Below are 13,356 nucleotides of genomic sequence, written 5' to 3' on the forward strand. Positions count from 1 at the left end.
AAAATTTGAATATCGTGCAAAAGTGCATTTATTTCAGTAATGCAAATTAAGAGGAATGGCATTAATGCAGCTTAAAATTAGAATTTTGTGAAAAGGTTCAATATTCTAGGCTCAAAGTGTCACACTCTAGTCAGCTAATTGATCCATATCCCCTGAGAAAAGGGTACCTCAAAATCCTGACTTTGGGGTTTTCATAAGCTGTAAGCCATAATCATCCAAATTATAACAAATAAAGGCTTGAAATATCACCTTTTAAGTTGCATTACTGAAATAAATTAACTTTGCACGATATTCTAATTTTTCGAGTTTCACCTGTAATTCCAGCAACAGTTAGGATGTTAGATCATAATTAGACTTAGCACAATCTACCAGTCCATGTGCCGAATCTCCCGGGACCGTAAATTCCAATTATCTTTACATTTAGGTCACATCATTAAGTCAGTACGGGGAGATATGAAGATAATTTGAGTCATTTCTAACTAATTACAATATTTCTGTAGAATAACATTAAAACCGAATCAAGCCATGGAGAAGTAATTGACCGTTTTCTAATTTCATACGTTTTTTCTGGCATTATTCAGCTTTACATTTTGAATCCTAATTTTTCTTTCCGACCACCTGCATTAAATATGAACTTTATTTGAACTCAGGCAAACATCATTTTACTAATATTGTAGGCTAACTGGCCTATTTCATACTTCGTAGGACCTCCATGGCCCCCACGGTGGCACTTTACACAGTCGATAACAAACCCTGAGTGGTTTATTTTCCCCTTTCTAAGAAAATATCCCCGGGTGATAGTCTCAAACAAGATCCCTTTCCAGGCATAATGCAAATATTTCACATTTATTACGCAAAGAGCTGTCAAGTGACTTGTTGATGATAATTGTTAATGAAGAAGTTGTGCCAAAAAAAGTGTATTTATGTGTGCACGGCCTGACTGAAGAGTAAGAGGAGATGTTATTGCTCGGATAATAACCATACTTTGGTTGCAATCGACTGGAAGGATTAATGGATATAGGAAATTGTCCACTTTCTGTGTTTCATGGTATGAATCCACCAATCAGTTATACTGGCAGCTCCTGCAAAGAAGACCATGATAGAACAACGAGGAGAGCATAGGACTGGGGTTTCTTGAGACCACCAGAGGAAATGGTACTTTGGGTCAACCCTCTGTCTACACAGAACCATGTACACATATTGTGCATCCTAATCTTTCTAGTTGTCAATCAACCCGTAAGAAATGTTCTCTAGTTACAAGCAAATGGTTCCATATGGGGATGTTCTCTGCTTGACCTTTGGGGTTCATTATTGTCTTAGGGGCCACCAAAGGATCCGGTACTACTGTGGCCTAGTCCAACTCAATGAACCCAACCATTACAACAGAAAGCATCTCGGCTGTAGTGTAAACCATAACAGTTTTGAGAGTTCCTAGGGGTCTTCTTACTGGAGAAGATTTCTGAATAAAAGAAGTGACAAGCCGAGTAGTTCTCATTTGTCGGTAAATTGGGGGGGGGGGGGAGTTTACATGTGGCAAAGATCGGACGAATGAACGATATGCTATAATACCTCCGAGACTCATTCCAGTCTCCAAAACATGGCCCGACGTAAATGCAGACGACGACGCCCATACGTGACTTTGTCCATTCTCTGCTATGGGGCTTCTGAAAATAGTTGTGCTCTGTCTCGGCTATTTTCAGAAGTCCCACAGCAGTGAATGGAGAAAGGTGGGCATGCACAGCATCCTCTCCATTCACTTCGAAAGGTTTACCAAAAATATCAAAGCACACTTGCTTTTTACTTTTTTAAAGTGAAACTCTTAACTACTAAAATGGAGCTGCAGGGGTCATGTAAAATACCAGGGTTATCAATTATTGCATGCTTGGCCTTCAAATACAAGTCCTTAAAGACCATCTGTCAGCAGTTTTGTACCTATGACACTGGCTGACCTGTTATATGTGCACTTGGCAGCTGAAGGTATCTGTGTTGGTCCCATGTTCCTATGTGCCCGCATTGCTGAGAAAAATGATGTTTTAATATATGCAAATGAGCCTCTAGGAGCAACGGGGGCGTTGCCGTTACACCTAGAGGCTCTGCTCTCTCTGCAGTTGCCACACCCTCTCCACAATGATTGACAGGGCCAGGCAGTGTAAACGTGATCACATTTGTTTCTGTCGATCAAAGTGCAGAAGGAGAGCGGCAGTTGCTGAGAGAGCAGAGCTTCTAGGTGTAATGGTAACGCCCCCATTGCTCCTAAAGGATCATATATTATGCATATAGTAAAACATCATTTTTCTCAGCAATGTGGGCACATACGAATATGGGACCAACACAGATGCCCTCAGCTGCCAAGTGCACATGTAACAGGTCAGCCAGTTTCATAGATGCAAATCTGCTGACAGATGATCTTTAATACCGTAGGCAAAAACAACTGCTGCTGCGTGTTAGTATGCTGTGCAGCAGAAGTTGAGCAAATAAACCATCCTCTTTTTGACATCACTTCCTGCTCTGCCCGCCCCCTTGCAGACACTCTGCCGATTAGACTGGTAATATTGGGAGTAGTTGTTATTGTCTGTGGTGTTACTACAGAGCAGACCGAAAGTATTAATTGCCCCAGCATGTCACATGACCCTAGTAGCCTCACCTTTTTTTGTTGGAGTTTTACATCCCAATTGGCGCATTGTGTATAAATGAAAGGTCTTTCCCCGGCAGTTTAGTGTCTGGGTTGTATTCATTCATCAAAAGTGTTTTGTGAGCCAAAAACAAGCTTGAGAAATATCCAAAACGGACCATTAATAGGCTATAAGACAAAATGAACAATTACTTACAGGTTTAGGAAAAAACATAGTATAAAAGTAATACATTGTAAAAGTTCCACACAGTAATGAAAGAAAATTGACCTTCAATGGCAGCTAAATACTGCTGGCATTGTACCAGTGTATGGAACAGACCGCTCTGGAGAACGCTCACATTAGTCTTTGATTTCGTACGTTAAAGGGGTTGTGCAGTGGTGTAATACTGACTTATCCTCAGGATGGGTCATCAATATCAGATCGGTGGATGTGCTGGGAGTAGGACGCTGCCAATTTGATATAGATGACCTGTCCTCAGACTAGGTCATCAGTATTCCACCGCTGAGATAAAACGGTTCTTCTGCGGAAAATATAAAAGGTACCAGAAATTCTCAGTATCATCGAATACAAAAGAATCAGATTAACACAATGGGATGTAGGAAAAATGATGGCATAGGAACACACAGTTCCCCTCTAGCCCCCTCCAGTACTTCACCAGTATTACCTGTTAGTGTACACTCCTGGGTTTGGTCCTGTCTACCATCTTCTTCTCCATAGCATCTACAGTAGGACCAGAAGTGATGGTTGTATACAAGTTCAGGCCTGGGGAATGTAAGAAAGCTGGCTAATAGAGATGAGGGATGAGCGAACCCAAACTGAAGTCCGGGTTGGGTTTGGTGTTCGGTTATATCGGAAAATAATAGCATTCTTAAGACAGAATGCAAAACAATATGGCTATTTGGTTAAAAAAATGGTTAAAAAAAACAACTCACCTCATCCACTTGATCGCGCTACAGCAGCTTCTTCTATCTTCACTGACGTCACCGTGCTCACCCACGTTGTGACGTCATTCACGCATATCGCAGGTCCTTTGGCAGGTCCTGATCAACGTAGATAGAAGAAGCTGCTGGAGCACAATCAAGTTGATGAGGTGAGTTGTTTTTTGTTTTTGTTTTTTAACCCATAAATGGCCATATTATTTTGCATTCTGTGTGAAGAATGCTATTATTTTCAGATATAACCATGTTATAACGGAAAATAATAAAGTGATGTTCGGGTCACCATTGATTCAATAGGGCTCGGGGTCAAGTTTGAGTCCTGAACCGGAACTTTGACCTGAAGTTCGGCTGAACCCGGCAAACCCGAACTTCCACGGGTTCGCTCATCCCTTTTAGAGATGAGTGAATTGATGCATGAATTTGTTACAAATTTCCCAAAAGATTGTAATTTTATAAGTCCAAAACTTTAGTGATCTGTCCCACATAGATTTCTAAAAATGGCTGCCACCCTTTTACAGAAAACCAATAAATACCAACCAAGCACGCTTCATACAACATTATATATATATAGAAAAATTAATATTTTATTAAACATATATAAGTTAAAAAACAAATATATGATATCGACAAATCAACCACATGGAGGCGCTACAAAACTGGTCATTTGCATCATAATATTACAATGTAATAGCAGTAGATGTGAGTACATATCACTTATATATATTGAATAAAATATTTATTTTTCTAGATATTACGTTGTATGCAGTGTGCTTGGTTGGTATTTATTGGTGTCTATTGATTTATTTGCACCTGCTTATCATGAATGATATTGGCCCTTATATATACTGTAGGTGTTGTAACCTTTTACAGAGCAGAAAACAGAGATGAGGGCATCAGTCACCAAAAACATATTCTAAACAGTCCCAAGGGAAGGGCACTTGCAATTCATGACCGATTTGACCGAATCAGACCTGAAACAAATTTTTGGAAATTTTCTCATCTCTATTGACTATCCAAAAAGATATAGAGGCCCAGTGTTTCACCCACTGGTTGTGTCGTTTGTTACTAAGCAAACACTTTTGAAGCAAGTTGGATAACAATATAATGTAACGCTGTCCACTGTACTCACTGCCACATTGAACCTCCCCCTCTGCATCTCGTGCTAAGGTATAGACGTAGACTCAGCCCATAGCTTTTAACATATAGGGATGCTGCAGTATAATCTAACTCCAGTAGAGGGAGCCAGATCCTTGGTCAGGACAGGAAGTGGACAAGGAACACTGCTCCAGTGTGTGCACATGTGTGTACTTCAGTCAGCGCCAGAGCTCAAGTACCATAGCAGCCAGAGTGGAGAACCGGGGCCACAAGGGGCACGTTATAGCCCTGTGGTCTCAGTGTAGAGTATTAGGTGTGTCTTAGGGTATGAGTAGACATTGCGGTCTGTGTGTAGCTGAACATGTGGTGGTCAATGGCCACACGATCTTGATGGTAGTACTTGATGGTTTTACTTGCAAAATTGTGTTTCCCGCTCAGGTACAGAATGGAGCTCCAGAACAGGTTTAAATCATCAGAGGTACTGCTCGCTAGTTGTAAGGTGCAGGTACCATATACAGAAGACAAACAGACTTAGGCTACTTTCACACCAGCGTTTTTACCGGATCCGGCAGGGTTCAGCAAAAACGCTTCCGTTACTGATAATTCAACCGTCTGCATCCGTTATGAACGGATCCGGTTGTATTATCTTTAACATTGCCAAGACGGATCCGTCATTAACTCCATTGAAAGTCAATGGAGGACGGATCCTTTTTCTATTGTGGCAGAGAAAACAGATATGTCCCCATTGACTTGCATTGGCGGTAATGCCGGATCCGTCTTGCTCCGCATCCCAGGACGGAAAGCAAACTACAACATGTTGCGGTTTGCTCTCCGGTATGGAAATGCAACTAAATGGAACGGAATGCATTTTGGAGCATTCCGTTCTGTTCAGTTGACAATGATTGGAGACAAAACTTTTTTTTCCGGTATTGAGCCCCTATGACGGATCCCAATACCAGAAAACTAAAACGCTAGTGTGAAAGTAGCCTTAGGGTATGGGCAGACGTTGCAGTGTCCTTGGGCAGCTGAAGATCTGGCCATATGCAGAGTCAAATGATTGGGGATGATCCTCTTTAAGCAATTTTCTTCCTCTAGGAGAGTCTGGAACCTAGTTCTGTAGAAGGTTTGCCCCTTGTAATCTGGCTAATGTTCTGTTCCATTGGAAGGTTGGGTTCATGGAAAAGTAGCAGCATAATGACCATGAGAAGCAGAGAGGTTCCTTACAAGGGGTTCCTGTCGTATAGGTAGGGCAGGATATGGTAGAGGGCAGCCCCTCGGAGAAGCACAGTGACACAGTAGGTTATATTAAAAGGTCTATAGTTACTTTGGCACAATCTAACCTGGTGGTAAGCCCTGCCTAGTGAAGATCCCCAACTCCCACTAAGGAACACACGATAAACCTGAGACTTCTAATAAAGTTCCCAAATATAAATACAGTACCTTTGAGGGAGCTCTTGGCAGGTAGTGGTGGGGGTCCCTACGAGTTCTCTGTGCTTCCCTTCAATGGTGCATATAGTGACAGAGAGTTTACATCAATATATTTCATTTTCCATTCTACTTATCCATCCATCTGTAGTGCTTCCGTGGGTTTCCGCTCTGTACCTCCGCTCCACCCTGCTTTGTGTCTTGCAGACTGCAGAACCATTGAAGTGAATGAGTCCGCCTCTGTGATAAAGAGCACACATGGCCGATGCCAATATATTTCGGCCTGCAATACGGGCACGGCCGGCCTTGTGAATACCATATTGCGAAATACAGGGCAATAGATAGGACATGGACCAAAAAGTCCACGGAAGTGCTTCTGAGTGCTCCTGTGGCCTTCCAATCCGTGCCTCTGCTCCGCACCACGCTGGATCTTGAGGATTGTGGACTCATTCAAGTCAATGGTTCCGCATTCGTGATAAAGGATTCTCATGGCCGGTGCCCGTATATTGCGGAACTCCTGTTTGCCCATTTGGCATCCGTTTGAGCCATTTCCGTCTAAAGTCAGTTTTTTAGACGGAAAAAAAGTCCTGCATGCAGGACTTTTTTTCCCATCTAAAAAAAATGGACCTCAGATGGAAATGGCTCAAACAGATGACAACTGATACAACAAGCCGTATATATCAGTCGGCACTGTGTAAGGTGGGTGCTAGGTCAGAGGGTCGGTTGCCCTAATATCAAATTGAAGCAAAAGACCGGCACTCGGTCTTTTGCTTCAAACTGATACAAAAAGATCCGCAAATTGCGGATCCGTAAAAAAAAGGATGACATCCGTATGCCATCCGTTTTTTTTTGCAGATCCATTGTAACAATGCCTAAAACTGACACGAATAGGACTTGTTCTATTTTTTGGGTGTGGCTACGGAACGGACATACTCATGTGGACAGCACAAGGTGTGCTGTCCGCATTTTTTGCGCATTTTTTTGCGGACCCATTGAAATGAATGGGTCTGCATCCTATCCGCAAAAAAAACGAAACGGACACGGAAACAAACAACGTTCGTGTGCATGTAGCCTTATTCTGAGCTTGGTCTCGTGTCATTGATGAATGTCATTTGTTTGGTGCCAGGTTTCCCAAATATTTTCTGTACGCTGGTAGTAATGGATGATGAGGTAGCAATGATGGACTGGGGCTGTTTGGGCTCACGAGAGAAGATGACTCTGATGTCCACCCTTCATCTACGTACAGTGGTGTTTGAAAGTTTGTGAACCTTTCCAAATTTTCTAAATTTCTGTACAAATTTCACCTAAAGCTAAATCAGATTTTCATACAAGTCTTAACCAGGGGCAGATTGGCCATAGACCTTACAGGGAAATTTCTTGTGGGCCAATCCAACCCTGGTAGAGGGCATCCAACCCAATCATGTAAGAGCCTGGACACACTGCAGGGTCCTCTATAAATCTTGTGGGCCAGTTTAACTCTGGTAGAGGGCATCCAAACGAGTCATCGCTTAGTAGGAGGCACTGTTTGAGAAGAGAAGGCTATGAACACTATACATGATCAGTGTCATATGACTCTAATGAAATACTTTTCAGATTTTACTCTTTTCTCTACCATTTAGAGGTTGTGGAACATCTTTCCTGTTCTGAGTCAGTCATATTATTAGTAATTGCTCCTTTTCCTACGATTATGAGCACAATGATATAACATTTTACCCCTTGCCTTGTCCCTGCGTGTTTTACATCAGAAGCTGTTCTCTTTTACTATCCAGGAGGGTCGTGTATATATATATTTAATTCTTTATGTGTGGGTCTGTTTGATGCTGTGTGACTAAGCTGGATTAATGCATGCTATAAAGACACATCCCCTGGGTATTCATAACCTATAGTTTCCAATATAAATCCTCAGATCTTCCAGTTGGAGGAATGATGGATGCCATGTAATATCTCTTCCATGATTTCCCAGAATTCCTTAATTAAATCTTTATTGATGCAGTAATCACTCGGTTTCATCTTAAAGGACACCTCCATGTGTATTACCATTTCTGTACTTTTTTCATTTCGAAATGATAGCAACCATTCCTAGAAGTCGCCAACAATCTCTTAGTACATGTCACAATGGAAGGCATGATATAGTCCATTTATGAACAGGCTGTGGTTCTGATGGAACATTGAGTATCTCAATGGTGGTCATGATGGACACCATCCATAGGCAAATACATTTTATTTACTGGTTTACTTTGACCCACAAATGGAGAAAATACAATAACAGGGAGTTGGTGCAATTATGTCTCCATTCTAGAATCTATGCTGGAAGCATGAATTTACCTTATAGTCTAAATGGGTTATCTCATGACTACAACTAGGAGGTCCTCACTTTATTAGTCAGAACATAGAGAGAATCCTGTGCTCTGATGGACTCGGCCCGTCCATGTGTTACATGGTCAGCCATATGTCCAGCCAAAACATATGCAAAATGGTGATTGTAGGGGTAATGGATGGGTCAGGCATAAGTTCCTCCATGATAACAGCTGATCTCCACAGGTTATAGTAAAACTTGAGATCAGAAAGGGGTTGTCTTTGGCAACATACATGAATGGGTAGGCAGTGGGCACGCAAGGTAAAGTGCAATACTACTGGCTCCAATTTCATTACCACCAAGAAACAAGGGAAAGGCCCTAAAGCATAGACACACATGAATGGGTGGTCAGACTAGGTAAGAGGTCGGACTGCAAGACAAGAGTGAATATACAAAAATACCTTTTATATACAAATATAAAATATACATTGTATTGTAGTAAAATAACACAAACATTTGTATACAGAAAATTCATGGTTGGGTTCTAAGTGCAAACCTCATATACATAAAGCCCAAATTCCCAAAAAGTTGGGGCTCTGTGCAAAATGTAAATACATTTAAATAAAAACAGAATGCAATCATTTGCAAATGTCATAGACCCGTAATTTTATTCACAATGGATCATAGAACACGTATCAGATGTTGAATGTGAGACATCTTACCATTTCATGAAAAAAATTTACTAATTTAGAACTAGATGGCAGCAACGCATCTCCAAAAAGTTGGGACAGAGGCCATGTCTATCCATGTGAAGAATCCCCTCATCCTTTATCAACAGTCCTGGGGTGAAATGGGAATTTAAAGTGGCATGGAAAAAAAAAGTGGCACCATGTTGTAGACGGGCCCAAATTAACAGAAGGTGGGGGTCAACATGAGTAGGCGGGGTCAATTCAAGTAGGGCCAGCAATACCATAGGGGGGTCAGCAGAACCAAATACCAAAGTGCAGCAGAATATACCGTTATAGCAGAACCAAATACTACAGTGCAGCAGAATATACTGTTACATTGTGCTATACTTTGGTATTTGGTCCTGCACCAGAACCAAATATCACAGTGCAGAAAAATATACTGCCCCAGAAGAACCAAATACTATACTGCAGCACAAAATACTGCTCCACCAAAAAGTCTGCATGTTGCACTGTAGCATTTGGGTCTGCTGGGGCAGTATATTCTTCTACACTGTGGTATTTGGTAGTGCTGGGGCAGTACGTTGTGCTGCACTGTGGTATTTGGTTCCGCTGGGACAGTGCTGCACTTTGGAAGTATTTTGGTCTGCAGGGGTGGTATTTTTTACTTTGGTATGAGATGCTGCTATTGGCAACACTGAACAAGAAACAGTAGGAGACCTTGCGGGCGGGGTAGTGGTGCATGCATGAAGAAGGCAGGCAGGAACCAAGACTGTAGTGCAGACAGGGAGACAGACTAGGAGAACTTAAACATGAACTCGAACTGAAATAGAACTGTGACATCAGGAGCACACAAGCTGGATGGGTACACGGCAGGAACACACATGGGAACACAGGCTGGATAGCTAAGGTAAATCACAAGAAGTAGCAGAAGCACTAACTCCTTTGCTGGTGACAGAAGCCCTTTAAGCGCAGGCACCCTCTGCCTGGAGAGAGTGCCTTAAATAAAAATGAACCTTTAGTCATCGGCTGGGGAAGGTTTAGTGAGTACACACACTGGTCTTTTAAAAGACCAGACAGAAGCATGTGCGCGCCCTAAGGGCACACTAGGCAAGATGATGGAGCTTGCCGATGACCAGGATGCCAGATGGCATGATGAGTGGCGCAGTGTCCGCGCCCACAAGGGACAACAGGAGAGCAGTAGGCAGGAACTGCAGACCTAACAATACTGCCCCAGCAGAACCAAATACCACAGTACAGCACAATATACTGCCTCAGCTGCACAAAACACTTGGCCGGCTGCCACATTCTTTCTTCCTCTTTCAGTTTTGGAGGAGGGGGCTGAGGAGGTGAGACGTGGGTCACAGCAGTGAGCCAGCTCTACTAACAGCATACTGCCTGTCAGCACTAACTAACATACAAGAGAATACAGCACCACATACCTCTTACATCCTGTGATGTCTCCTCTGATGCAGATGTTCTCTTTCCTCATCTTCTGCATTCAGCCCAGACTGCCATGACAAATTCTTTCAGCCGCATCTCTGCATAGTTTTCTTACACAGACATGTTAGATTCCTCACTTTTCCATCCACCTTCCCCCTTTCTTAATGCAAACTCTCCATCCTGGTGCCCAAAAATGTCACCCCAAATTCAGTTCATCCCCCTTACATTCTGATGAGGCAAGCACTTCAAAAAAGCCCAAAAATCCAACCTAGGCCAAGGATGTGCACAGGAAATAATGCCATACAACAACTCAACATTAATTAGCATTGTAATTACAAAGCGTGTTCCCCCCCAGTCAGCACATCTTATTGGAGTCACGTTCTTACTGTAACAGGTTTAGTCTTCATAACCGCTTATGTGAGTGTGTCAGCCGGGTCCTACAAACCAGCCGCCTCTGAAAGCTTATGCAGCCTGTACTTATTATGCAGCAATTTAACCAGAAGTCCTGTACCTCATTATACTCAATGAAAAGCAGAATCTGAGCCGAGACTCAGAACAGAGGCATCACTTTGGCATGTGAGGCTTTATGTAATCTATTGATACATTTGGGGTCTACATGGTGTATACCTTCATTGTTCCTTACGTTCTTCTAGCCGGCTATTCCCAGCATCCGATGGAATGTTCTTTCCTGTTAATGAGTTAGATGATTTCCAGCAACAACATACAAATCGTGTGGACATCATGTACTGCAAAGTGAACCAGCCAAGTATCTCACAATGTATGAGGCCAACAAAGTCAAGAACATGGCTTCAACTCTCTTTGTATGGTGTCTAAGCTTACTTAGCTCTGCTGCATGTCATAGCCAGCCATAATGATCCCAAAAATGTCTTGTCTGTGGGGCACTACTTTCAATATAATAGAGGAATTGAACTGCTTGGGTCCTTTGTAACTAAGGGAGTCCTTACTGAAAGAAACAGTGTTGGGCTTGGGTTCCTTTGGCCCACCAGAAGAAAATATTCTCAGGGCCCAACCCTTATATCACCTAGAAAGTCTAATACTGTAGGTTTTGAATCAAGGAACTAAACCTTGAGGCAAGTAATTGGCACCAAAGTCAGTTCTAAATGTTTTTTTTTTCTCTCCTGGACCTTTGGAACCCACTGTGGTATCAGAGTATGGGCCCACCGGAGAATCCTGAGCTAGTCTATCGCTGGAAAGAAACATGGTCACATTATATACCAATGGTTGAAGATCAGATTACTGATACAGAGCTTCAAATCCCCTGTATAGACATATGAGAATATTACAGGCGTCTGCATACATACTAATAAAACAGCATGCGTTGGGCTCCCCCTAGTGGTGACAATAGGAATCCAGAACTATAATAATCACCTCTATGTCTATGGAGGGGATTTGGAGCTATGTATCAGGAGAAAAAAGATATATATCGAATTGAAATTGCATGGAGGTATCAAAAGGAGACCCAAACAACCATGGGGAAGGACATAGATATTATCCCAAGTCAAATTCTCTCCCATGACACAACAGGCAATAATGCTCATCACTGAGTCATCATGCTGCTTTCAAGGAAGCAGGAATTCAGAGCCGGTCATGGGAGCAATGTCCACTAGACAACTCTGCTCTGGCTTCTACCCTCCCAGCCCATTGTGGTTGACAAGTCTCTCCCTATTTGCATATATAAAGAGAGATCTGTTAATCAAGTTGAGCTTGGCGAGGAGAAGCTAGAGGCGGGTTGCCAAGTAGAGACCCTTCTCCTTGTGCCCCCTTTTTTTTTGCAGCATTTCAGAGTAAAATATGATTCCTTATAAGGAGGGAGCCTGAAGGTACTTCATACTGACCATGGTTAGGGCTGCATGAATTTGCTGACAGGTTCAGATTAAAGGAACACAAAACACAAAAAAGTATAAAATACACTAGTAATATTGAAGTTTCTCTTCTCTGAATCCCATCCTTTTCTTTGATCCTCTTTTGACATATTACAAATAAAATGGAGAAGAATATAGAAAGTCTCCTCTGTGTGCCCCAAGATCCCAGTCATGTACCATGTCTCCACCACACAGTCCTGTGTTTACCAGTGAGACAACTGGGTGCGACAGGAGCTTCCCTCCTCTGTGGTGTCTGCAGTAGGACAAAAAGTTTAGTTAACTCTAATCCCCTCCCACTCAGCTGGCCCCTAGTTATAGATGCAGCAGATCAGCAGGAGACTAACCATTCTATTATCTGCGGGATATTTACTGTACCTGACTTTGTTTGAGGAACATATGGGGACTGAGGGCAAGAATATGTACTATCATTCATTTAGAGACGTTGTGACCCCATACACATTTGATTATTGTTGGCCAAACCTGATAATTTTGGTGAGGACAGCCAACTACCTATTGTGCATAAGGCCTCCTGACTTTCCTCCAACAGACGAGGGTATTAGAGAATTGGCCAGAAGCCGCTCCTGTCCTATTCAGCTGCCCCTGCCCCGGTGGTGTGGAACCGCTTCTTACTCTCCTCTTCTTCCCGACAGACCCGGCCACCAGGTAGCTCTTTCTCTCCAAACAGGCTGTGGCTCAGCCTCCCTCCAGCTCTTTAAGGGCCAGCGCACGCACCCTAGTCTTCACAAGCCAATGGTTGGCAACCATGCGGTACTTAAGGCTGCTCCGGAAAAAAACTGAGCATTAGGTTCCTAGTCCTCTAGTGCTCTGCAAAGGTGTGCTGTATTATGTGTGTCTGCTTGTGTAGTGACTTCTGCTTGTTTCCTGGATATTGACCTTTATTGTCTGACTGGAATTCATATACAGTACTGTGCCTGCCTGACCTTGACCTGTCCCTGA

Source organism: Bufo bufo, chromosome 5 (assembly GCF_905171765.1).
Source record: "Bufo bufo chromosome 5, aBufBuf1.1, whole genome shotgun sequence".
NCBI lineage: Eukaryota > Metazoa > Chordata > Amphibia > Anura > Bufonidae > Bufo > Bufo bufo.